Consider the following 26,892-nt stretch of genomic DNA (forward strand, 5'->3'; position numbering starts at 1 on the left):
TATGCGGTATCTACCTGCCGTTCCAAGTAAATTTGTATGTGCCAAACTCTAAACCTTCAAATAATCATTCTGTTTTGTATGCTCAAATAGCTCATGTATCAACAAAGGCTGTCCTTATCTTCCGTGTTAGGTGGGTTATTCTCAAGAGGAGTGGACTCCGCTCCTCACTCACGAGAAAATGGCTGGTCACCGGGATGCCCAGTCCCATGCTTTATGCAAACTAAATCAAAATTAATTGCAAACAAAACTCCCCTTGGGACCTGATGTATGTTGGAGGCACTCGTTGTTTCGAGCAAGCCATGGATTGATGCTTGTTGGTGGAGGGGGAGTATAAACTTTACCATTCTGTTTGGGAACCGCCTATAATGTGTTTAGCATGGAAGATATCTCCATCTCTTAGTTGTTACGGTTACAATGAAAGTATACCGCTCAAAATACAATTTATCTCTATTTCAAAACCGAGCTCTGGCACCTCTACAAATCCCTGCTTCCCTCTGCGAAGGGCCTATCCATTTACTTTTATGTTGAGTCATCACCCTCTTATTAAAAAGCACTAGCTGGAGAGCACATCCGTCATTTGCATTCATCACTATTAATTTATATTGGGTATGACTATGATTGGATCTCTTTTACCATGAATTACAATGTCTAGTCAGTCCTTGATCTTTAAAGGTGCTCTGCATTTACGTTTTGCGGTCTCAGAAAGGGCTAGCGAGATTCCATCTTGTTATATCATATTATGATTGTTTTGAGAAAGAGTGTTGTCATCCGAGATTTATTATTATGACTTTCTAGTTGATTATGCTATTGATATGAGTAATTATGAGGCCTGAGAATTATTGCAAGTGTGGTTAGTTATGATCTATGCTGAAAACTTGAATGCTGGCTTGACATAGTTACAACAACAAGAGCAAACAGAGTTTGTAAAACTTTCTTTCTTTCTTTCAGTCTGTCAACTGAATTGCTTGACGACAAGCAAGGGTTTAATCTTGGGGGAGTTGATACGTCTCCATCGTATCTACTTTTCCAAACACTTTTGCCCTTGTTTTGGACTCTAACTTGTATGATTTGAATGGAACTAACCCGGACTGACGCTGTTTTCAGCAGAATTACCATGGTGTTGTTTTATGTGCAGAAAACAAATATTCTCAGAATGACCTGAAACTCCACGGAACATCTTAGAAAAAATAATAAAAAATCCTCGCCAAAGATGAAGACCAGGGGGCCCACACCCTTCTCACGAGGGTGGGGGGCGCCCCCCCTAGGGCGCGCCCCCTACCTCGTGGGCCCCCTGTTGCGTCTCCGACTCCAACTCCACCTCCATATATTGAGTTTCGATGAGAAAAAAATCAAAGAGAAGAAATCATCACGTTTTACGATATGAAGCCGCCGCCAAGCCCTAAAACCTCTCGGGAGGGCTAATCTGGAGTCCGTTCGGGGCTCCGGAGAGGGGATTCGTCACCGTCATCATCATCAACCATCCTCCATCACCAATTTCATGATGCTCACCGCCGTGCATGAGTAATTGCATCATAGGCTTGCTGGACGGTGATGGGTTGGATGAGATTTATCATGTAATCGAGTTAGTTTTGTTAGGGTTTGATCCCTAGTATCCATTATATTCTGAGATTGATGTTACTATGACTTTTCTATGCTTAATGCTTGTCACTAGGGCCCGAGTGCCATGATTTTAGATCTGAACCTATTATGTTTTCATGAATATATGTGAGTTCTTGATCCTATCTTGCAAGTCTATAGTCACCTACTATGTGTTATGATCCGGCAACCCTGAAGTGACAATAATCGGGACCACTCTCGGTGATGACCATAGCTTGAGGAGTTCATGTATTCACTATGTGCTAATGCTTTGTTCCGGTTCTCTATTAAAAGGAGGCCTTGATATCCCTTAGTTTCCAATAGGACCCCGCTGCCATGGGAGGGTAGGACAAAAGATGTCATGCAAGTTCTTTTCCATAAGCACATATGACTATATACGGAATACATGCCTACATTACATTGATGAATTGGAGCTAGTTCTGTGTCACCCTATGTTATGACTGTTACATGATGAACCGCATCCGGCATAATTATCCATCACTGATCCGGTGCCTACGAGTTTTCCATATACTGGTTTACGCTTATTTACTTTCCCGCTGCTACTGTTACAATCACTACAAAATACCAAAAACATTACTTTTGTTGTCTTTACTTTTGTTGCCGCTACCGCCACTATCATATTACTTTTCTACTAAACACTTTGTTGCAGATACTAAGTTTCCAGGTGTGGTTGTATTGACAACTCAGCTGCTAATACTTGAGAATATTCTTTGGCTCCCCTTATGTCGAATCAATAAATTTGGGTTGAATACTCTACCCTCGAAAGCTGTTGCGATCCCCTATACTTGTGGGTTATCAAGAGGGTACCTCACGAGGAACCCGTGACGCAAGCCATGACGATCGAGACCAGGCGGGCGCCGACCTGCGCAGTGTCCTTATTTCCCCTTTGGTGCAAAGGGGGCAAGCACAGGCCAAGGCATCAGGAAAGGTTGCCATTCTGGTGCAACGAGACCAAGACCAGCAGAGCGGCAGGACGGAGGTCACCGTTGTCGGTGTACAAAAAGAGGGGTACACTTTTTGTACCCCTATAACTGTGCACGGGAAGTCTGAGCCACGGGCACCACCACACTGAGCAAGACAAGGGAGGTGAGCCAAGGTAAGGCCAAAGCTCAGGAGAAACAGGACGACGCCAAGACCAAGACCACAAAGAGCAAAGGGGACAAAGCGGACCCCCTGGCAAGATCCTTGCAGGGAGGCGGTTCTAGCAAGCCCGGCAAGACCCTTGCCGTGGCAGCTCGCCCCACACCTACGGAGTGAGTCACCCTTGAGTCCACTGCCCCCATGGGGCAAGGATTCGGGAGACATCCCCGTGGTGGCATGCAGATCTTTGTGAAGGCATTCAAGATCAGATACACCCTTTAGAAGACGATGATCCTTGGTGGGATCCCAGCCAAGGAGGACCACAAGGCCCCCGGCAAGAGCCTTGCCAGGGATGACAGCGGGCGCCACGGCAAGACCCTTGCCGAGAACACCCGTAGGGCCACCATCAGGCCCATGCCAGTCAAACCTCCACCACCGTTCGCATGCAGCTGCCAACCCAACCAGCTGGGCAGGCACTTGTGTGGCGGCATGCAGATCTTCGTGGAGACCTACCACTGCGCCACCTCAGCTGCCTGCCTGCCTACAAGGCTCCGCGGGCACCGCTGGCCAGGGCGCGTGTCAACACGAGAGGGAGCGGCGACGGACGAGACAGGGCTCTCCCCCGTCCCCGATAAAGCAAGGACACCTGGGCAAGATGCATTAAATGCGCCTTGTCATGTAATGCGAGGGATAACCTCGCATCACTGTTCCCTTTCCACCTCCTGTGTGCCACTGTGGCTACCCCTTTTCCTATAAAAGGAGGCCCGAGGCGACCAGGAGAAGGATTCGGCTTTTTGGAGCTCCTCATGCCCCATAGCTAGCTCAAGAACACTGATATACAATCCACCAAAGCAGGAGTAGGGTTTTACGCATCCTCGCGGCCTGAACATGGATAAACGAACCGTGTGCTATCTGTTTGATCCGCTCTTCTCATGACCCCATGCCCCGCAACCGTAGTAGGGATTCTTGTGATCCCATAAGTGTCGTTCATCACCGACATCTTTGGCGCGCCAGGTAGGGGGCGCAGTTGTGTGAATCGGCTTTAGCAGTTAGCTCGACGCTTCTTCATCGTCATGGCGCCCAAGAAGAAGACGACGGTGGCGGTTGGCCCGTCGGAAGCCAGACATCCCATCCCGACGTGGACAAGCAGCGGACCGGTCGCAGAAAGGACCCGGGGCGCCGTTCGCGAACACAAACACCGTCCCAGCAGCCGGAGTTTGGGAGGCGGCGATGTTTGTGCGCCTGGTAACGGGCCACACGCCACCAAATCCAAAGACGGAGCCAGGCCCTCCGCGGGTGGCACGGGGCCTTCTAAGATCGCTACCGCCCCGCCCAAAGGCGATGCGAGGGCCTCCAAGACTCCCACGCCGGTGCCGACGGCGCGCTCCTCTCAAACGGCGCGCGACGAACGACACAATCATGCCAAAGACCCCGGGCGTCGCCGTGGGAAGAGCCCCGAGCGCCACTCCTGGGAGGTAGAAGACCTGCCTGCTCGCCGAGGCGCTGGTGAAGATGGCATGCGACCGTGGGGTCATGATAGAGCTCCTTCTTACATGGTCAGAAGTCGAAGCGCGTCATGATCCGTGCAGGTTTCGCTGCCACCAACGCCAGCAGAAGCCCTGGTGCGCGCGCAGTTGCTCCTCGATTTTCCTCCCACTATGGGGAAACTTGACGAATGGAGAGCCACTATCCGAAGCCTTGTTGCGGTGGCCAACAAAGACGAACCAAGTCCGGTGGAGCCCCCAGGTCGACGCTCCGACGGAGTCCCATGCACCAGTGGCGGGAAAGTCGGCGGCGCCGCGACCACAGTGCACTCGCCTCCTCCTCACCCGGTACCGCGGACGCCAGCCCGTCGCAACGTTGCGGGCGACGAAATCTCCATAGCATCGTCCGACCTGCGGACCCACCGTGACCAGCGCCAAGTCCTTCGGGAACGAGAACATGAAGACGCTTGAACCACTATCGAGCGCTGGCGTGGAGCGCGCCACCAGTCAGACAGGCGAGCAGGGCCCGCTGTGAACCACCCGGCACCGGAGAGCCCTGGAGGCCTACCTTACGAGGTAGGCTGTCCGGCTTTTACCCGTGAGCTGCGGCAGTTCCAGTGGCCCACTCACCGCACCTTCAAACCCGACGTGGGCGAAAAGTACGGCAGCAAGACCCACCCGTCCGAGTTCCTCAGCATTTACACCATTGCGATGCAAGCTGCCGGAGCCCGCGACGATAAGGTGCTTGCGAATTACTTTCCGTTGGCTCTTAAACCCAACGCCATGTCATGGTTGATGCACTTGCCGGTAGACTCTATTTCCTCCTGGTAGGATTTGTGCCAAGAGTTTGTGGGCGCCTTTACTGGAGGCCACCAAGCCCATGGCCAAGCGAGCGACCTGCACGTCATTCCCTAGAAGGGAGGCGAGAGTCTCCGCAAGTATATACAGAGGTTCAGCCGGATACAGTACAATATCCCTGATGTTCACCCTACCGCCATCATCAGCGGGTTCCATCAGAACATGCGTAACCACAAGATGCGCGAAGAGCTGGCAATGAACAAGGTGAAAGATGTAGCAGAACTCTATGTTCTTGCTGACAGATGTGCCCGGGCTGAAGAGGGAAGGAAGTACCCCAGCGAAGACGCCAGCGTGGAAACCGACTCCTCAGATGAAGATACTGCCGCCCCGGCGAAGAAGGGCCGGCGCCGCAACAGGAAGCGCAAAGGTAAAGCTGTGCTTGCCGTCGAGGGATCTGATGACACCGGCTCCACCAAGAAAACCAAGGCAGATGACCCCGGCAAGGAAATTGCCGGATGTGTCGCCTGCCGGGCCTTGGCAGTTGCCGAGAAGCCAGGAAACTCCAACAAGTGATACTGCAAGATCCATCGCACCAAAGGCCACGCTCTCCAAGACTGCCGACAGGTTGAGCTCCTCGCTGAGAAGCAGAGGGCTGAATATGAGAGGCAGGACAAGGAGAAGGGCCAAGACGGTGCTGAGGGGTTCGGCAAGAAGTGTGACAGCCAGGCGGGCCGTCGCGGCAAGGATAAACAACAGGAGAGGCCCACCCGGGGCCGTGACAAAAAGCCAGAAGACGAAGATCACGAAGAGGACGACGAATCCGGCGACCAAGAGTTTCAGAAAGCTATAGAGGCCATGTGCGTCAACGGCGGCGCCTCGCTGCATACTTCTCATCGCCAGCTTAAACAGTGGGTGCAAGAGATTACAGCGGCAGAGTCGTCGTTTGATACCCAAAGGCCGCTGAAGTGGTCTAGCACACCTATCATTTTTGACACTGAGGATCACCCTGATCGCACTACTGCGGTTGGGTGCTTGCCATTGTTGGTTTCACCAACAATACACAACCTCAAGGTGACAAAGATGCTAGTCGATGGCGGTGCCGGTCTGAACTTGATCTTGCCCGCCGTGATCGAGAAACTGCAGATTCCTGATGGAGACCTCGAAGAGACGGGCACGTTTCAGGGGGTCAACCCGGGAAGAAGCCAACCTAAGGGAAAGGTCACGCTGCCCGTGACTTTTGGAAGCGATCTGAACTACAGGATGGAGAGGATCGTGTTTGATGTTGCCAAGATCCCCTTGCCCTACAATGGGATCCTTGGCCGCCCAGCGCTGGCCAAGTTCATGGTGGCGTCACACTATGCCTACAACATCCTGAAGATGCCAGGACCTGTGATGATCATCACCATCCCCTCCGATAAGAAAGATGCGCTGATTTGCGCTGACCAACTATACCAACAAGCAGTTGCAGCAGCTGCCGCCACTAGGGCACTTGCTCCTGCCGCTGGGACCCCGAGAGGGAAGAAGAAGAAGACCGGTGAGACCTCGGACACCCACTCCGGCAAGCGCACCTCTTCGGAGTGTAGCGCTCTTGTCGAGGACGTGCCAGAGAGCTCCACCGGCGGAAACAAGAAGCCCAGGGCCATACCGCCGGAAACCAAGAAGGTTTCTGTCAATAAGGACGACACAGGAGGAGCTTTCACCATAAGCTCCACCCTTGACGCCAAATAGGAAGACGCGCTCGTCACCTTCCCGCGGGCGAATGTCGATGTGTTTGCATGGCAAGCTTCCGACATCCCCGGTGTTCCCAGGGAGGTGATTGAGCACCACCTTGCTGTCTGTCCTCATGCGCGGCCCGTCAAGCAGAAGGTCAGAAAGCAAGCTTTGGAACGACAAGAGTTCATCACAGAGGAGATCCGGAAACTGGAAGCAGCGGGTTTGGTAAGAGGAGTGCTCCATCCAACGTGGTTGGCCAATCCGGTCGTAGTGCGCAAGGCTAATGGGAAGTGGAGGCTGTGTATTGATTACACAAATATCAATAAGGCTTGTCCTAAGGACCCCTTCTCGTTGCCGCACATCGACCAAATTGTTGACTCCACAACTCGGTGTGATCTGTTGTCATTCCTCGATGCCTACTCCGGCTACCACCAGATCTTCATGACAAGAGAAGACAAAGAGAAGACAGCATTCATCACCCCATGTGGTACGTATTGTTTCATACGGATGCCTTTCGGGCTGAAGAGTGCTAGTTCGACGTTTGTAAGGGCGGTCCAGATTGGTTTTGAACCCCAGCTCCATAGAAATATGGAAGCTTATATGGATGACATAGTGGTCAAAACCAAGGACATGGCAACCCTCATACTGGACTTGCAAGAAACATTTGCAAACCAGCGCAAGATCAATCTCAAGCTGAACCCTGAGAAGTGCGTCTTTGGCATCCCGTCCGGCAAGCTTCTCGGGTTCTTTGTGTCACAGCGCGGGATAGAGGCCAATCCTGACAAGATCAAGGCTATAGAGCAGATTGAAGCACCCAAGCGAATCAAGGATGTGCGTCAGCTTGCTGGTTGTGTCGCCGCCATGGGCAGATTCATTTCCAAGTCTGCCGAGCGCGCCCTTCCCTTTTTCAAGATCCTGAAAAAGGCGGGCCCGATGGAGTGGACGCCAGAAGCCGAAGCAGCATTGCAAGATTTGAAGAGGTACCTCTCCTCCGCGCGGATACTGGTTGCGCCTAGGCCACAGGAGCCGTTGCTGCTATACCTGGCGGCAACGAACCAGGTGGTCAGCGCCGCACTAGTGGCGCAGAGAGAGGTTGGCAACGAGGTAATGGCAGCGACAGAGCCCAACACCACCAATGCAGAGACGACACGGCCAGTTGAAGTGCCGCCAAAGAAGAAAATGATGCAGCACCCGGTCTACTTTGTGAGTTCCCTCCTGCAGGGAGCTAGATCAAGGTACTCCGGCGTGTAGAAACTGCTCTTCGGCCTTCTTATGGCCTCGAGGAAGCTGCGTCACTACTTCCAGGCACACGAGATCACTGTCGTCACTCGCCTCCCTCTACAACGGATATTGCACAATCCAGATGCAACAGGAAGAGTTGTGGAATGGGCACTGGAGCTGTCCAGCTTTGGCCTCAAGTTTGAAAGTACTTCGACGATTCAGAGCCGAGTCCTGGCGGAGTTCATTGCAGAATGGACCGCAACACCTGACGAAGAAGCCCAAGAGACTGCTCTACCCGGCAAGGAGGCAAGTTGCAGTTGGATCATGTATTTTGATGGAGCTTTCTCCTTACACGGTGCCGGGGCTGGCGTACTGCTTGTCGCGCCCACCGGAGAGCACCTCAAGTACGTGATCCAGATGCACTTCCCCAGGGAGGTGTCAACAAACAATACGACAGAGTACGAAGGGCTGCTTGCCGGCTTAGGATCGCGGCGGACCTTGGAATCAAGAAGCTCATTGTCAGGGGCGACTCGCAGCTCGTCGTCAAGCAAGTCAACAAGGACTACCAGAGCCCGTTGATGAAGGCCTACGTCGATGAAGTGAGAAAGCTGGAAGAGCGTTTCGACGGTATACAGGCTGAATACGTTCCCCGAGCAGAGAACGATATCGCCGATTACCTGTCAAAACACGCCGCCCTCAAGCTACCTGTGGAACCAGGTACCTTTGTGCTCCAGCTAACTCAGCCATCCGTTGATCCATCAACAGAGTAGAACAAGAGGAGGAAATCAGGACCCGGCAAGTACTTTCCCGCCGAGCTCCCCGGAGCCGCCGGCAAGGATGTTGCCAGGGACACTGAGCCCACCACGGGACGACTAGCTCTGGCGGAGCGTCAAGCTCTTGCCGTCGAGACAACCGTTCCTATAGTGGAGGAAATGCCTTTAGTCCTCGCCGTCGAGCCCCAGGCTCCAGCGTGGGCACAACATAATGTCCGATTCCTCCAAACAGGGGAACTTCCTGAAGAGCAGGAAGAAGCGGAAAACATAGCCCGTCGCTCTACCATGTACCAGTTCGTCGATGACGTCCTGTACAGAAAGAGGCCGAACGGTGTGAAATTGAAGTGTGTCCCTCGGGAGGAAGGACTGGAGCTGTTGGCGGAGATACACGGAGGCATATGTGAATCCCACATCGGGTCAAGGGCCCTTGCCGGCAAGGCATTCCGTCAAGGCTTCTTCTGGCCCACCGCCCACCAGGATGCGACGACACTAGTCACCAGGTGTGAAGCGTGTTAGTTCCCTTCAAAGAAGCTTCATCAGCCAGATCAAGCCCTTCAAACCATTCCTCTTTCCTGGCCCTTCTCGGTCTGGGGGCTCGACATACTGGGCCCTTCCCCCACGCTGTTGGGGGCTTTGAGTACTTGTACGTTGCAATCGACAAGTTCACAAAGTGGCCGGAGGTGGAGGCAGTGAGGAAGGTCACAGCCCAGTCAGCCGTCAAGTTCTTCAAGGGACTAGTGTGCCGTTTTGGTGTACCCAACAGGGTCATCACCGACAACGGTACACAGTTCACAAACCGCACCTTCATGCAATACATCCAAGACCTCGGCAGCAAAGTCTGTTTCGCCTTCGTTGCTCACCCACGGAGCAATGGTCAAGCTGAGAGGGCAAACGCTGAAGTACTGCAAGGATTAAGGACCAAGACCTTTGACAGGCTGCACAAGAGTGGAAGGCGCTGGATTGATGAGTTGCCGACGGTTCTTTGGTCGATCAGGACGACGCCAAATCGAGCCACCGGCCAGACACCCTTTGCCCTGGTATACGGGGCAGAAGTAGTTCTCCCCACTAAACTCATATACGGGTCACCTCGAGTGCTCGCTTATGATGAGCTTGAGCAAGAGCAACTACAGCAAGATGACGCAATGCTCCTTGAGGAAGATCATCTTCGGGTGGCTGTGAGAGCAGCACACTACCAGCAAGCCTTGCGCCGCTACCATAGCCGCAAGGTTCATGCCCGAAGCCTTGAGGAAGGCGACCTTGTTCTTCGGCGCGTTCAATCGGCCAAGAATTCCAACAAGTTGATGCCAAAGTGGGAAGGCCCTTATCGGGTAATACGAGTCACCAGGCCCGACGCAGTCCGCCTGGAGACCGAAGATGCCGTTCCGGTGAGTAACTCCTGGAACATTGAGCATCTTCGCAAGTTTTACCCGTGAGGCGCGGCTTGCCGGGCCCCCCGGCAAGCCACCTTTTGTACAAGCATTGCCGATGATGCATGTAACCCTTTGTACAAAGCCAGGCACAGACCCTGAGCACAAATAAATGAAGCACTGGCGCCCTAATTTATAGCATGCATGCTAGATCGAGTCTCGTCCTTGGTTAGGGTTGATAGTGCTTAGCGGAGACTAACCCCTAGCTTAGAGGTCGAGTGTGCGTCTCTTTGTCTTTCTTTTGTCTTCTTTGGTTCACAGGACACACGGATATCCGTGCCGAACCACTTGGGGAGGAAAAGAGAAGAGGGACAGACCAACATCTAGACCACGGCAAGCCAGTATTGACGGGGGCTGCAAGAGCAAAGATTCACCCACGGCAAACCAGAGTTGCCGGGGGCTACAGCTTCAGATAAGTTCTTCATCCCTTATCATGCATTCCCTTATGGACTGAGGTATGTGAAACCTCGTTTTTCCTAAAGCTACCGTGCTCCCCTAACTCTAGGCCCTAGGGCTTGTTCCTGGGGCCAGGTTTGGTTGTAGTCGCGGCAGCGAGAGGATGAAACAAGGAGCCTAAACCCACCTCATCCCTGCCTCCGCCAAAGGTGTGAGAAAGGTCGAGCGAAGTGGGGAGACGGCAAGGCCTGTTGCCAGGCAAGGAAATATTTGTCTTAAAGATATCAAGGATTTACTCGTCGTGGGTTCTACCCACAAACAAATGACCCGGCAAACATCCCTTTTTCATTAAAAACATTCCACTCAGGTACAGTCCATAGGGAATGAAAAACATGAATAATGGGATTACAAGTTTTAAATTCAGCTAAGGCCCGAAGGCTTACAAACTAAAAAGAGATAAGGTGCCCGTAATCCCTTTCTTGTCCCTCTCCTCAGGAGGCAGGTCAAGGAGATGAAAAGGGTAAAAAGGGCGCCTAGGCGAGCTACGGGCGGCAGAAGACACCAAGAGAACATCTCGGTGGCCATCCGAGGGCTGGATGGTGGTGGCGGCGCCGGAAGCAGAGCTCGAAGACGAGGCGGCAGGACGTCAGCACACGTCAAAGGCGTCGGTGCCCGCGTACTCCGACTTGACGGCCTTGCCGCCCGCCCTCTTCCTCTTCCGCAGCCTCCCAACGCCAGCCGCCCAAGGAGACGACCCCGAGAAGTTCAGGGAGCCGGCGACGCGGATGATGGGGTCGCCGGTGCTACGCGGAGCGGCACCCGATGCCTAATCGGACCTGTCATCCTGCCGCCTACTACCCTCGTCGTTGCTGCCGCTGTCCTCCTCGTCACTCCCGCCCGAGGAGGAGTCTTCACTATCAGAAGAGCTCTCCACGCAGCACCTTGCATGGGTCCCAAAGCACCCGAAGACCTTGATGGAGAGAAGGCAACCCTCCATCAGCTTAAAATGGAGAGTGAGCCCCTCCGTCAAGCGGTGGATATGGGCGAACGTCTTCCATCCCCGACGAAGATACATCATGTGAGGGGCGGGGAAGTCGACGCGGGCCCGCGTGCCACTGATCCCGCAGCCCCTCATGCGCAGCCACAATGACTCCGGCGGATCCAGCTCCATCTCCCGCGCGAATGGAGTCGGGAGACGAAGGCGATGGCGAGGCGGCCGGCGCAGCCTGACGAAGAACTCGCAAGGGTCATCCCCAACGTGGCCCTCCATGGGGGGAGGAACTGCCGGCGGAGGCGAGGCCGGCGTGCCGCCTCGTCCTCCTCTTCCCCGAGCGCCTCGGCCTCGCCCATGGCCTCGCCCCCTCCCCCTTCCCCTCGCGGCTGGCTCTGCCGCCGTGGGTGCAGGACAAGGAGGGATGCGTTGTCGAGCGGCGACCCTCGCCGCCACCGTTGAAGGACCAGGATTCCCTCTCTCCATGACGGATGGAAGGGAGGGAGCACAAGCTGAAGGAAGGAGGAGATGAAGGAATGCGGGACGCCATCCCCCCCCCCATGTTCTTTATAAAGGAACGGGGTGGGGGCTCGGCCGCCCCGCTCAGCCAATCAAGACGCGGAAGGCGCAGGGAACTGGAACCGACCTGTCGCGGCCGGTTTTCCGGGCTCTAATTTCCAGAAAAGGGCCGTTGTGCTCACCAGCCCCAGGATTACTATTAGCTGATGAGGCACCGACTTGTTATAGAAATTCCAAGCAAAAATACAAAATGTGTAGTACAAGACCATTCGGGACTGTGAGTACATCAAATGGTTTCTAGTGGTTGAGGGCGGAAGCGGTTTGTGGATCACCACGGTCTATGGGACTCCATTTCCCTCAGGAACAGCTGACCAGGTTAACTCCTATCTTCGCGAGTCTGCTATCACCGTTGCTTAGGTCCCGAGGTTGTCATCGCCACGCTCCTCTGCAAGCAAGCAATCTGGCCAAGACAATAGCCAGGGACAAGCCAGTGAGTACTTTGAATGTACTCGCAAACATTAAGAACACAGGTATAATATAATTGATCAACATACACTGAAATATTCTATGATCACATCCTCAGTCATAAATAAAATCTTGATGCATGCAAGCAGGTTATTTATATGCAACCGGAATATGCAATGACAGAATAGAAATAAAATGCACCGATCGGATGCCTAAAGCGACGTCTCGAAAGGATAGTAAAAGTGAGCATGCCTCAGTTGGGCGTCTTAGCGACACCACGTAAGGGGCTTATAAAGTAAATAAAATAACAAGCATGCCATAGTCGGGCGTCTGAGCGACGCCACATAAAGAGCTTATGAGAAAATGAAATAACAAACATGCCTTAGTCGGGTGTCTGAGCGACGCCACATAAAGGGATTATGAGAAAATGGAATAACAAACATGCCACAGTCGGGCGTCTGAGCGACGCCACATAAAGGGCTTATATGAAAATGAAATAACGAACATGCCACAGTCGGGCGTCTGAGCGAGCCACATAAAGGGCTTATATGAAAATGAAATAATGAACATGCCACAGTCGGGCGTCTGAGCGACGCCGCATAAAGGGCTTATATATATAAACATAATCATAGTGAATATCCAGGGGGTGGTACCGTCCCAGGGATATTCTTTCATTATTTCAAACAATGCAAACGGCTAGTCCATAATGATAATAATCATAACCATCATATATCACAAGTCATAATCAATATTCGGGTTAGTAGTTTCTCCTCCAAAGACCGACACTAAGACCGACACTTGACCCATCCCAGACTGTAATCCTTAACCATGGACACGGCTATTCGAATAGGTTTAATATCTCTGCAGAGGGTGTACTCTTTACCCACGAGCAATGGATTTCTTTAGTTCATCAGAACTAATTCCGTCTATGGTCTTTTAGTTGAAAACACGCCTGACTTGCACACACCAGCTTAACTTTACTCGTGTCTGGAATCACCCATGACACCTGTTAAGCAAAACTCTAAGTGGGGAGGCTACAACCTCGCGTAGCATGGGATCAAATTTCTATCGCGCGCTCTAAGGGGTGCCCCCCTCTCGGTCCCAACCGGATACACCCATGCCCCCGGACCAGGTGGCATGCCTACCGGCTACAACCGGTATCTTCCACCATGGCCTCTCTGTACGGTGTGTGCCAAGACAAGGGTTAACAACTTACTGAACCATACCCCACCTACGGCAGGGACCAGTGGCAGCACGAAAACAAGTATGGGGGTTACCAGAACAAGACTCGATCTACCGCCGACTCTGGAGGCTTATGAGTTCCCTGCATGACATGTATATCAAATATATTTCAACTGACGAAATCACCACCCATTATACCTTACTATGCCATACCGGACATAACCGTCCCGACGGGGACCGGCGACAAGCTCACTCCTACCCAAGGCAGAAGCTTTTCCGGATTCCTTTCCGGCATGCATGCAAGGCACATGAGGATGATTACCATCACAAGTATATTCATTCCCAACAGCAAGGAAAATCACTAATATGCATTCATGCAAATGATCGTATCACCACATAAAATAACGAGTTCTCCGAAATGAGGTGGTGTTATAAACGTGTCAACCAACACATCAAAAATATTCTTGCCAGGGTTCAAGATGCTTGCCTTCATGGTGTGGAAAGGCAGGGTGCACTCCAAATCTTTTGAAAGCTTTCTTCTCTTCAAAAATCCTATTTTCAAAAATATGCAAATAACACATATTTCAAAAACAGTACAAAAAAGTTGTTTGGAAAATTTTCAAATAAATCTTAAAATAAACTAGACAGAATTTGAGAGATGTAGGAAAAAGAATCAATTCATTTGGAGTTATATTTAAAAAGTTATAGACAGTCAAAGCTCTGGTCAAAATCTATTTTTAAAAGAAAATCCAGAAAAGAAAACGGTTCGAATGGAATTATGCTTTCGCACAGAGGAGACGTACTTGAGCCTTTACGCCTCCACTTATCCAGCGTGGGTCGCGCGGGGAGTCATTAACAGTGGGCCCGCCTGGCCCACTGGTCAGGTTTGACTGGTCTTCCCTCCCCTCCTTTCTCTCTGCCCGAGCGGGGCGGAACTCCGGCAACGCTCGCCGGCGAACAGCGGCACCGTTCGGGAAACAGAGATCACCCGCGGGTTCAGGGGGCCGAGGCGGTCACTCCGGTGGTCGCTTTGGTCTCTGGGGTGGACGGAGCTGCCGGCGGCGAGCTCCGCGGCGGACGGTGGCCGTCGGGCGAAGTGAGTTTGGGGCTACGGTGGTTCCTGACCAAAATCGTGTAGGGGGATGGACTCACGAGAGGGAGATGGGGCTCCTGGTGAAGAGAATGGAGAGGGGGAGGCCTTGGTGGTGCCGGAATGGCAGGGGCAGTGGCGGCGGCTGGAGTTGCTAGAGAGGAAGAAGACGACCTCCTCGGGTCGATTGGCTGCCATGGGGGGAACTGGAGGAGTGTACTGAGGTTGCATGAGTGCGGGGACGAGCTCGGGCTTCCTTTTATAGGCTAGGCAAGGCGGTTCCGCGGCGGCCGTGGATAAGTTCACCGGCGAACCGCCTTCCTGTAGCTAGGGCGACGTGGCAGCGACGAGCGCTAGCAGATGAGCGGGGGATAAGCTTGCGAAGCTCCAGGGGGCAGGTGGCGAGCTGGGGTGGCTCGGGCGGCGCCGACCGTGGCAGGGCGCACTGCGGACGCCAGCGTGCCGCCAAGAGGGCTCTGGCGGTGGCTTTGTAGGGCGCCAGGGCGGGCTGGCGTGTTGTGGCGAGAAGGGGAGCGCGTGGCGTGGTTCTACAGTGTGGGCCAAGCCAGGGGCGCGACGCGGCGGCTCGTGTGCGCGACTGCAGTTGGCGCGCTCTGGGCGCGCCCAGTGCACGCCTACCAGCTGCTCGGCGAAATGCCATGGCACTCCAGAGCGCTCGGTTGGAGCTGGGGTTTAGCAGGTCTAGGCTAGGGCTTGCAAGGAGATCATTGGACAAGCTTGATGGGTCAGAGGATCAAGTTCATAACACAAACTTACACTCATGCCAAATCTGTTCATGCCCACAGGGTGTTTGTCAAAATGCCAGAGGCATCTAGGCAGTTCTTGGAGGGGCCAAAATCTCCAGATAGAAGTCTCTTTGGATGCACAAGAGGGTGGTGAGGTTAGTTGGTGGAAAGCACAAACTTGCTAGTGCAAGTTTTGCAGAACTTCAAATCTGGACAGGATGTGAATGGGATTATTTCATGAACCAAAAATATGCCAATGGTTGCATGCTCCTGGACTTAGAGGTTTGGTAGGGCTGTCTACAAGTAGGAGAAGGCACAAGGTTACTGGAGCAAAAATAAATAGGGTTGCAGTAGAAATCACAAGGCTGGACCAGAATGGAAAAGAGGTTGATTCACTCAAAATTTTCAAAGAACAGCACTAGGTTTTTGCATAATGTTGAATCATATGTTACTATCAACATCCCATAATTTTGGTGGAGGCCAGAAAGAAATATTTAAATGGGACGTAGTGCAAAATTGCACTGTGGACCAGAGAAGAAAAATTGATGCAGAGCTCAAAATATTACATGAATAAAAGATATTTTTGCATAAAAGTGATTTAAAAACATCACATAACATCTCCAAATTTTGGTTGGAACTTTAAGTGAATTATCAAATGGTTGTAGTTCAAATGGCCATGTAACCTTGAAAACCAATTTTCAAGAAAATAAAGATCAGGCAAATTAATTATGTAATTAGTTCTACTAATAAAAGAAGAGTTTTTCTGGAGAGGTTAAACAAGTCCAAAAACATATTTGAAAAGTTTTCATTTTGGGGGAAAAACTCCATAATAACCAGGGAGAAAAATGGTTCAAAAAAAACAAAAGGGAGCCCAGAAAATAAAAGTTTTAATTTCCTGGCAAAATTTTAATTAATAAAACAAGGTCAAAAATTTGGGGTGTCACACGACCCGCCGCCCCAGCCCGCGGCGGCCCGGTTTCTCGCCTCCACCGTTCGCCACCCCAGGCGCATGAGAGCCACATGGCGGGCGTGCAGGACCGAGGCGACGGGTGAGGCGACCTTTCCCCACCCCGTGATCGTGGGGAGTGGACGCCTTGAAGACCACGCCTCGCCCCCGTTTAGTAAATGGGCCGCGCCTCCACACCTCCCTCCGTTTGTGGGGAAGGCGCGAACCGCCCCCTTTACTACAACATGATGCATGCATGTAGAGCTCAGCCCCACGCATGCCGCCCACGTCACACACGCCTCCCCATGCCGCGCCACGCGCGGGAAGCATGGGAAGCGCAGCGCACGAAGAAGCTTACCACGGTAAAAACCGCCCCGCCTGCCCGCGCATCGTTTTTGGGCCTAGCCCAACGACGCGATTGCGCTTACATGTCGCCCAGGCCCGGGGGCTCCTATCGGTGTACAAAAAGAGGGGTACACTTTTTGTACCCCTATAACTATGCACGGGCAGTCTGAGCCACGGGCACCACCACACTGAGCAAGAAAAGGGAGGTGAGCCAAGGTAAGGCCAAAGCTTAGGAGAAACAGGACGACGCCAAGACCAAGACCACAAAGAGCAAAGGGGACGAAGCAGACCCCCCCGGCAAGATCCTTGCCGGGAGGCAGTTCTAGCAAGCCCGGCAAGACCCTTGCCGTGGCAGCTCGCCCCACACCTACGGAGTGAGTCACCCTTGAGTCCACTGCCCCCATGGGGCAAGGATTCGGGAGACATCCCCATGGTGGCATGCAGATCTTTGTGAAGGCATTCAAGATCAGATACACCCTTTAGAAGACGATGATCCTTGCCGGGATCCCAGCCAAGGAGGACCACAAGGCCCCCGTCAAGAGCCTTGTCGGGGATGGCAGCGGGCGCCACGGCAAGACCCTTGCCGGGGCCCCGGCAAGGCCCTTGCCGAGAACACCCGTAGGGCCACCATCAGGACCATGCCAGTCAAACCTCCACCGCCGTTCGCATGCAGCTGCCGACCCAACCAGCTGGGCAGGCACCTGCATGGCGGCATGCAGATCTTCGTGGAGACCTACCACTGCGCCACCTCAGCTGCCTGCCTGCCTACATGGCACCGCGGGCGTCGCTAGCTAGGGCGCGTGTCAACACGAGAGGGAGCGGCGATAGATGAGACAGGGCTCTCCCACGTCCCCAATAAAGCAAGGATTCCTGGGCAAGATGCATTAAATGCGCCTTGTCATGTAATGCGAGGGATAACCTCGCATCACTGTTCCCTTTCCACCTCCTGTGTGCCACTGTGGCTACCCCTTTTCCTATAAAAGGAGGCCCGAGGCGAGCAGGAGAAGGATTCGACTTTTTGGAGCTCCTCACGCCCCATAGCTAGCTCAAGAAAACTGATATACAATCCACCAAAGCAGGAGTAGGATTTTACACATCCTCGCGGCCCGAACCTGGATAAACGAACCATGTGCTATCTGTTTGATCTGCTCTTCTCACGACCCCGCGCCCCGCAACCGTAGTAGGGATTCTTGTGATCCCATAGGTGTCGTTCATCACTGACAACCGTGGAGCCCGAGACAGCATCATCACCAGTAATTTTGGCAGCCGAAGACCACCTTTGGTCAGGATAACTTGTACTACATGTTTCCCTTCAAAATGGCCAATTGTTGGAGCCCTTCCCGCTCATTATTTGGGGAGAGGCCCAGGGCCTCTATAAATAGAGCTAGCCACCACGGAGTAGATAGATCTAAAAAGGAAGGATCGATCAAGAGGGGAGATCTGGTAGAACCCCAACAGAGAGAGAGAGAGGCGACTGAACTGACCCTAGGAGTTCATCGCACCAGCTCAAGAACACCTCTCGCGAGGCTGTTCTTCCTTTGTACTGTTCATCATCAGCCCCCTGAGGCAATCCACCACACCACACACTGGAGTAGGGTATTACACCACAATGGTGGCCCGAACCAGTATAAACCTTGTGTCCCTTGTGTTGTTCACTGTTTCGAGCTAAAATCACGCGAGGAGATTGAACGTAGATCGGTAGGGGAGAGATATCCGCGCGCACCCCAGTGTTCGAACCTCAAGGGTCTGCCGGAACCCGAAATCCGACATTTGGCGCGCCTGGTAGGGGTGCGCCGGAATCTTTCTTCCGCCGTTCGCGCTTGATCTTCCGTCGTGTCCATGGCTGACGCTCGTCGGGCTCGCGCTGAGCGCCGGACTGCTCTCGCCACCCGCGTCGCCCAGACGGCGCCCGTTGGCGGCGTCCTCGTCGTTCCCCGTCGCCTGCCGCCAACGCCGCCACCAGCCCGGCGGGGAACGAGCAGCATGCCTCCTCCCAGCATCCTTCGGTGCGGCGGGAGGGCCGCACTGCCACACTGTCGCTGACTCCAGCCGCTTTGTCGTCCCACGCCCGTCGTGCCCCCACGGACGCGCACGCTACGCTGCTCCTAGCAAGAGAACTCTTGCACTACCGCCCCGTCGACGACCTCTACAAAGACTGGTTTGCCCGCATCACCAAGCTCATCAGCGCCGTAGGGGGCTCCCCCTTGCCGTCCCTCTCGCTGCCTCGCCCTCCATTCCGCGCAGGAGGCAAGGATCAGGAGGTGCCTCCACCACCTACTCCCCAAGGAGGCGCCCTAGCTCCAAGGCGCGCAGCCCTGGGGTGAGACCCTCCGCGTCCGGCGCCTGTGCAACAAGAAAGGAGCTTCCAGGAGATTCCTTGTCCCCAAGAAGGTGCTTGCACGCTCCCAGCGCCGGCGCGCCAAGATCGCGTCCCTGCACCTCCACACCAAGACCCCATGCTGCTCCAAGCGGCGGTGCGCGGTAATCCCCATGAGCAAGCCCACTACCAGCAAAAGGCACCGGTGGCCACAGCAGGCTGCCGTGCTCTCACCCCCGAGCTACGCGGCGTCACATGGCCAGGCAAGTTCAAGCCTGACCTGCCCCCTCGCTACGATGGCACGGCGGACCCTGCAGAGTTCCTGCAACTCTACGAGCTATGCATCGAAGCCGCCAACAGAGACGAAAGGGTCATGGCAAACTGGTTTTCCATGGCACTCAAGGACGGGGTCCGCACCTGGCTCCTGAACCTGGCTCCTGGCACAATCTTCTCCTGGGACGAGATGCGCACTCGCTTCATCGTCAACTTCCAGGGCACTCGTGACCGGCCCCCGGCCATGAGCGATCTGTACCGCATCAAGCAGCAGCAAGGGGAAACCCTGCTTCAACAACGCTCGCCTCAAGATCCCCAAGGTGACTGAAGAAGCCATCATCTTGGCCTTCTCCGATGGCGTACGCGACGTCAAGATGAAAGAGGAGCTAGCAATCCATGAAGATCTGTGCACATCCCTGGAGTTGTTCAACTTGGTGACAAGGTGCGCCAGGGCCGAGGAAGGGCGCCTTTCCCTCCTCGAGCTCCCGGTCGCCGACCCAGAAAAAAAGAAGCCAAGGCCAAGGACGTGAAGCGCAAGGGGGCTGCCGTGCTTGCAGCGGAGCCAAACACCAAGCGAGGCAGGGATCAGCCTGAGTCATCCAAAGGCAGCCGGTACTCCGTGTACCACGACCTCCACACCCAGAACACCAACGAATGTCAAGAGCTCAGGGCCGTGAGAGATGGACGTGTCGGCCGACGCCCCGAGCGCAACGAAAGGGGCTATGGGCGAGGAGGAGGAAGAGGTGGCGGACGATGGGAAGACCATGGCCCTCGCCAAGGGTGGCATGACCGACCTCGCGAGAATCACTGGCAGGACCAGCCTCGTGAGGGAGGCTGGAGAGATCAACCTCGCGAGGATCGCCCGCACGGCAACACAGGCCTTCCTCCTCTGCCGCCACCGCCAAGGAGGAACAAAGACCAACATCAGGACGAGGGGGCTGGGGGCTTCCAGGAGCCGCGCACAATCGCTTGCATCTTGGGTGGCGCGCAGGCCCCAGCCTCACAGCACATCTTCAAGCAGTTTGCTCGCGAGGTGAATGCAGTCCTCCCCAAGCTTGAGGCCACGCGCCCTCTCAGGTGGTCCGCGTGTGCTATCATGTTCAGCTCAGTGGATCAGCTCAAGTGCGCGGCAACGGCCGGAGTCCTCCCTATGCTTTGCTCCCCAGTCATCAGCAACGTGCAGGTCACCAGGACCCTCATTGACGGCAGAACAGGACTCAACGTCATGTCCGTCGAGACGTTCGACAATCTCCAAGTGTCATACGATCAGCTTCAGCGAACCAAGCCCTTCTCTGGAGTCACTGATGGTTCCACTATTCCGATAGGGCAGGTTCGCCTTCCAGTCACCTTCGGGCAGCGCAACAACTACCGCACCAAGCTCATCGACTTCGATGTCGCCCACATCCGTCTGCCATACAACGCCATCCTCGGGTACCCAGCCATGGCCAAGTTCATGGCAGTGACTCACCATGGATACAATGTCCTCAAGATGCCAGGAAGCGGTGGAGTCATCACCGTACCCTATGAAGAAAGAGACGCGGTGTGTTCACTTGAGCGCGCGTTCCAAGCCGCAGCAATCGAAGACCCGGACCGCGGAAACGGAAGACTTCCCGAGGCGACCCCCAAGAAGAAGAAGGCTTCGCCTGGCCCAAGCCATCAGAAGGCAGGCGCCTCCGGAGGTGTTGGGTCAGGATATGCGCCCAATCAGGGAGCGCCACCCTCTCTCGCATAGGAAGGTGCGCCTGGCGCCCTCCTCAGGCAGGGCTCGGGGGCTCTTTCTTGGAGGGCCACCGACTTTGCCAAGGTCGCGAGGGAGGCGCTCGGGCACCACTTGGAGGGGTGCTTCCAGGCACGTTTCCCTCAGGAAGGTACAAGGCAAGGAAGACCAAACCCTCAGGAGTTCATCCCAAGCAACACTCAGGAGCTACAGGAGTCGAGAGTCATGCGCGGCAGCCGCCGCTCGCCCCCCATGGCCCCACATCCAGGTGAAGATGGTGGGCTGCGCGTTAGTGTCGACATGCCAGGGCTCAACCAAGCTACGTCTCAGGAGCGCCTCTGGCCTTAGCGCGTGGGGCGCTGCGAGGGTCCACCTCACAACTATGTTCGCATGCCTTTCGGCCTGCCGAACACGGTCGCCGCTCATCAGCGCCTGCTGAGGAGCATTCTGGAGGCTCAGGAGGTCAGGCATCATGCAGTCCAGGCAGAGATGGAGGTGGCTCTCAGAGACCCACCTGTGCCCCCGAAGCCTCCAGAGGCTCCTGGGCCTGGGGGCTCGTGAGGGTCGACGCCTTCATCGCGCATCGCTCGCTTCTTCAACACCACTTCATTTTCAACAGCACCAGGTGACATCTTTCTAAGTTCCGTTTTTAGGTGGGAGCGCCCACAGGGCCGCATCATTCCCAGGTCACGTGGGTCCGTCCCTGCGGCATGTATCCGTTTTGCTTATGCTCTTTACTAACCTTGTCAGGGCGCCCCTCGGGCTGCATCATCCCCGAGCTGCTCGGGCCTGGCCCTGCAGCATTTGCTTTTCCTGCGTCTACTTTAAATGAATTTCCTCCTGCGTGCTTAACATACCCAACCTAATCGCCTGCTCGATTGACGCCTACCTATGGAGCTGCTCGCTCTGGCACGGCATCTGTGCACGGGTCCGTCCCTGCAACGCTGAAAAATCTGAGTGGTCGAGCTTTGGCCGCGGCAGCCCCGCAAGGCGCCACCTCACCAGGCCCTCAGTGCCCCAATCACTCCCCCAGAGCAACCAAAGGTTGGCTGGCAACCGTAACAACATCTTTATGACTATTGTGCAGGACCTACTCTAGGAGCAACGCTAGGGACATCGCGAGCTGTCTCTCCCTCTCTCCGGCATAGACCGCTTGCATGTTAAAAGGGGGGCGCCTGAGCATCGCGACTCATGGGCTCCTACTGGCTCTCCAGCCCTCACCCCCTGGCCTTGACCCACGACATCGCGACCTGTCATACCAGCGGCGGCTGAGCTTGCTTGAGGGCCGGGACCTGAGGACGTAGAGCATTAAGGAAAGTGTGGGGGAGTGGGAAGAAGCTCGCGAGGACCTAACTCAGCAGTGCCTCAGCTGCCACCGCCCGGGCCAGGCGCTTCATCGAGGAACTACGCCTAACTCAAGAGATAAGTCAGGCCCTTGCAAGAGTTGGACCAATGCAGCACAAAACCCTCGCCCACTCGGCTCTGTCATGGCGACGTTACCTTCCTTTCTCGCCCAGCGAGGACTGCTTGGGCGCTAAAGAGGACCTCCCGAGCATCGCGACTCGGGGGCTCTTACCGGACCTCGGGCCGCTCACCTCCTGGCCTTGACCACGGCATCCCGACCTGGCATACCAGTGACGGCTGAAGCCTTCCTAGGGACTGGGACCTGTCAGCGTAGAGCGCCAAGTCCTCGCGAGGATAGAAAGGGGGAGCCGAGATGAGACAGGACAAGCACCTCGCATTGATTCATATTAAGGATATAATATTCATAAAAGACATGGCAAACGCCTTACATACCCCCACGGGGTGTTGCTTCGATTCCTCGCAGGGAACAAGAGTTCTAATCCTAAGGAACGCTAATCGCCCGCACCGCCGCGAGGGACGCCATCATCAACAGTGGGCTGCCCAACGTCGACGCACCCCATCCAGATCAGTGGCGTCGGCGGCTGGATGCAGTTGCCCCGCTCCGAGCACCGCGCGAGCTCCGGGGCTCGTAGCTGTCGTCGCTCGTCTCCAGAGACGCGAGGAGCTCGAGGGAGCCACTGAATTCCCCAGCTCCTCCGCTGCTGCCTGAGGAGCTGCTGGAGGGCCGATGGGTGGGCCGGGTCCTCGTCGGTTCGTCGCCCCTGCCACTCTCCCTGGGGCAGCACTCCAGCCGGCGTCCTTCAGCATCAAAGACCTTGAAGAACATCAGGGAGGCGCCATCTTATTCAAGATGAATTACGAGGGCGCTTACCGTCCGGCAAACCCGGGCAATTTCGCCCCAGCCCTGGGTCATGAAGACCTTGCCCGGAGCGACGACCGCGACCTTCACTCCGGTCGCAAGGGTGACGCAGTCAGCGTGCTGCAGCCAGAGCTCCAGAGCCCCGCTCGGCGGCATCTCGAAGGCGAAGGAAGGAGGGAGGCGAATCCAAGAGCTCGGAGGCATAGCGGCATGGAGCACGAGCTCGCGAGAGGAGCGTTCGACATGGACTCCAGGAGGAACGACGCGCACCAAAGTGACTCGCCGGTGGCATCGTCGCTGTTGCTCGACACCTTCTCCCGCGGGACCTACGACGCGGGCGTGCAAGGGTAGCAGATACCCAGGCGGCGGCTGCTCGTAGCAGCGCCTCGGTGCCTCCTGCTGAGCACCCTCATCTCGGCTGTGGAGGACCAGCCGTTTCTTCGGCGGAAGTGGGTCCGGACCCTCTCGGGGGGCCTTTCCCTTCTCTTCTGTGGAGAACCGACGAATTGGTGCCATTGGCGTAAGGAGAAGCAAGAGCGAGGAAGAAGAAGGAAAGGAGCGGCAGCAAAGGATGGACTGAAGGGGCTCGGCCAGCCCCGTACTTATAGCCGGAGGAGGCCAACCGCCGTGCACCACAATCACAAGTAATCATGACCGGTTTCTCTGCATGCAGGGACTTATCAAGTCGTGCGGTAGCCGAGGCGTCGTGGGGAAGCGCAGTCGTCCACTTCCAATCAACCGCCATGCGGTGCCCAAGGACGCAGGCTGTTAGGGCCCGCGGCGCTTCGCGCTTGCCCCTTCACTTTCCTGCTAGGCCAAGCCCGGGCGCACCTTGGGCCCGGGGGCTACTGTCGGTGTTCTGGGAATGGGGGTCCCCAGACTTGCCTGCCTGCGGCCTGCGGCGTGGCTCAAGTGGGGGCCCAGCGCGGCCCATCTTCATCAGCTCAAGTTCAAGACCCTCGCGAGGGACCAAGCCTCGCGGGGCGGACGACAGGAAGCTTCCTTAGAGGCAGCCTCATCAGGCAGGCTCGCGAGGAGGCGGAGAGATCAAGGCAGGGGTACCTCGCGAGGAACCCGTGATGCAAGCCATGACGATCGAGACCAGGCGGGCGCCAGGCAGGCGCTGGCCTACACAGTGTCCTTGTTTCCCCTTTGGTGCAAAGGGGGAAAGCACATGCCAAGGCATCAGACAAAGGTTGCCATTCCGGTGTAACGAGACCAAGACCAGCAAAGTGGTAGGACGGAGTTCACCGTGGAGCCCGAGACGGCATCATCACCAGTACTTTTGGTAGCCGAAGACCACCTTTGGTCAGGATAACTTGTACTACATGTTCCCCTTCAAAATGGCCAATTGTTGGCGCCCTTCCCGCTCATTATTTGGGGAGAGGCCCAGGGCCTCTATAAATAGAGCTAGCCACCACGGAGTAGACAGATCTGAAAAGGAAGGATCGATCGAGAGGGGAGATCTGGTAGAATCCCAGCAGAGAGAGAGAGAGAGAGGCGACTGAACTCACCCTAGCAGTTCATCACACCAGCTCAAGAACACCTCTCGCGAGGTTGTTCTTCCTTTGTACTGTTCATCGTCAGCCCCCTGAGGCAATCCACCACACTACACACTGGAGTAGGGTATTACACGACAACGGTGGCCCGAACCAGTATATACCTTGTGTCCCTTGTGTTGTTCGTTGTTTCCAGCTAAAATCACGCGAGGAGATTGGACGTAGATCGGTAGGGGAGAGATCTCTGCACGCACCCCAATGTTCGAACCTCAAGGGTCTGCCGGAACTCGAAATCCAACATAATCCTAACCGATGATCCTCCCCTCGTCGCCCTGTGAGAGAGCAATAACCGGTTGTATCTGGCACTTGGAAGGGTGTGTTCCTCCTTTCCGCTGTTGCACACATCTATTCCTCCTTTCCGCTGCTCACCTGCCTCCTACCTTTCCTTCTTCTTTGAGCTCCAGCCTCCGCCGCCAATCTGGCTCGAGTTCTTCCTCCTCTTCACTGCCATGGCACCGACGAAGAAAGGAAGGGGAAAGAAGCCCGCGCCTTCGCCCCGCATACCTCCAGCCTCGACCCCCGCCGTCGCCCGGTCGATCATACTCAATCTAGAAGCTTTGGACAAGGTCTGCTCCGCCCTCGCAGCTATGTTCAATGAGTGCGGCAGGACCATGGCCTGGCCCGCGTCCCATGCCTCCCTTGATAGGATCGTCACGGAGGTCCGATTCTTCGCCGATGCTCTATAGGAGGGTCTGGTTCCCCCCTTTTCCGCCTTATTCAATGCGGTGCTCTCCCATTATCAGATCCATATGATGCACCTCGGGCCGGAATCCATTACCCTTCTGGCTGTCTTTGCTTTTGTTTGCGAGGCGATGATAGGCATACCTCCTTCCGTTGCCCTGCTGCGCCACTTCTTTTCCTTGCGCATGAGAGACCCCACTCAGTGCTCAGGGTGCGTGAGCTTCTTTGCCGTGCCAGAGACGGCCGCTTCAGGGATCGACTTTGGCCTTCCTCCTCCTGAGGCCAGGTTCAGAGAGCGGTGGCTATACATGGATGTTGGAGTGGCCAACTCTCTGCTCTCGCACCCGACCTCGCCTGCTGTTCCTCATGCGGGTTGGGACCATGAGGTGCTCGCAAGCCCCCGACTCGCCTTCGTCTGGCGCCACTTCCAGAGTTTGAGGGTGCTCAATGTGACAGCGCCCAAGGTGGTGAAGGATTTCCTCCAATGTCGCATTGCTCCTCTTTAGTGCCATTCTCGCCGGATGTGGGACTTTGCGGGGCATAGAGACTGCATGCGGCTTCAGGAGGAGGACTTGGCGCCTGAAGTGCTGCAGACGGTGCTCAAGGTCTTGACTGGCGATCCTTCCCCAGGTAGCCTTCGGAGTAATGGCATCCTCTTGTATCTTTGCTCCGGCAGGGCCGATTTTGTGAGGCAGATGCCCAGCTTCGACGAGTGGGGACTGCGCCTTGCTGGCTTCATGGGGCCCCGCGAGAACCGAGCCGCCGTGGTTGCTTCTCCTGCCGCCCACAACGGTCCTTCCTCGGGCTACAGGGCGGGGAGACAAGAGCTGGCGAGAGTTGAGGAGACCGATGTCGAGGCGCTGACGCCGCGAGGAGTCTTGAAGGCGGCGTCTCCCGAGGCTCGCCCTAGAGCGGCGGCAGGTGCGGAGTTGCGGCCGGTGGTTCCTGAGGCTGGGGCTCCCGAGCCCCCAGCCGTTCCTCACGAGGTGACGCCTGACGGCGCCCCCAGGCTGACTCCTCCAGCGTTGATCACCTTCACACTTCTCCCGCACCAAGGGCCGACCCGTGCGCTGGGCGCTTGGGTCGGTTCCGCGTAGACTTTGAGGCCCTCCGCAAGAGGAAGGAGGCCTTGGGTGTCAATGACCGCCCTTGCCTCTTGTTGAAGCGCAGGAAGTACTTTGCCATGGATGAGTAAGTCTTCTTCTTTCCTTGCTTGTTTGCTTTGCTATCTGTGCGACTGATTGTGGCCCTCTCAGGCCCTGCCCTCTGAAACCTGCCGAGCCAGCCCGGGAGCCATCCCCCAAGCTTTGCCTTCTCCGCCAGCTCTG

Source organism: Triticum aestivum, chromosome 3A, assembly GCF_018294505.1.
Source record: "Triticum aestivum cultivar Chinese Spring chromosome 3A, IWGSC CS RefSeq v2.1, whole genome shotgun sequence".
NCBI classification, from domain to species: domain Eukaryota; kingdom Viridiplantae; phylum Streptophyta; class Magnoliopsida; order Poales; family Poaceae; genus Triticum; species Triticum aestivum.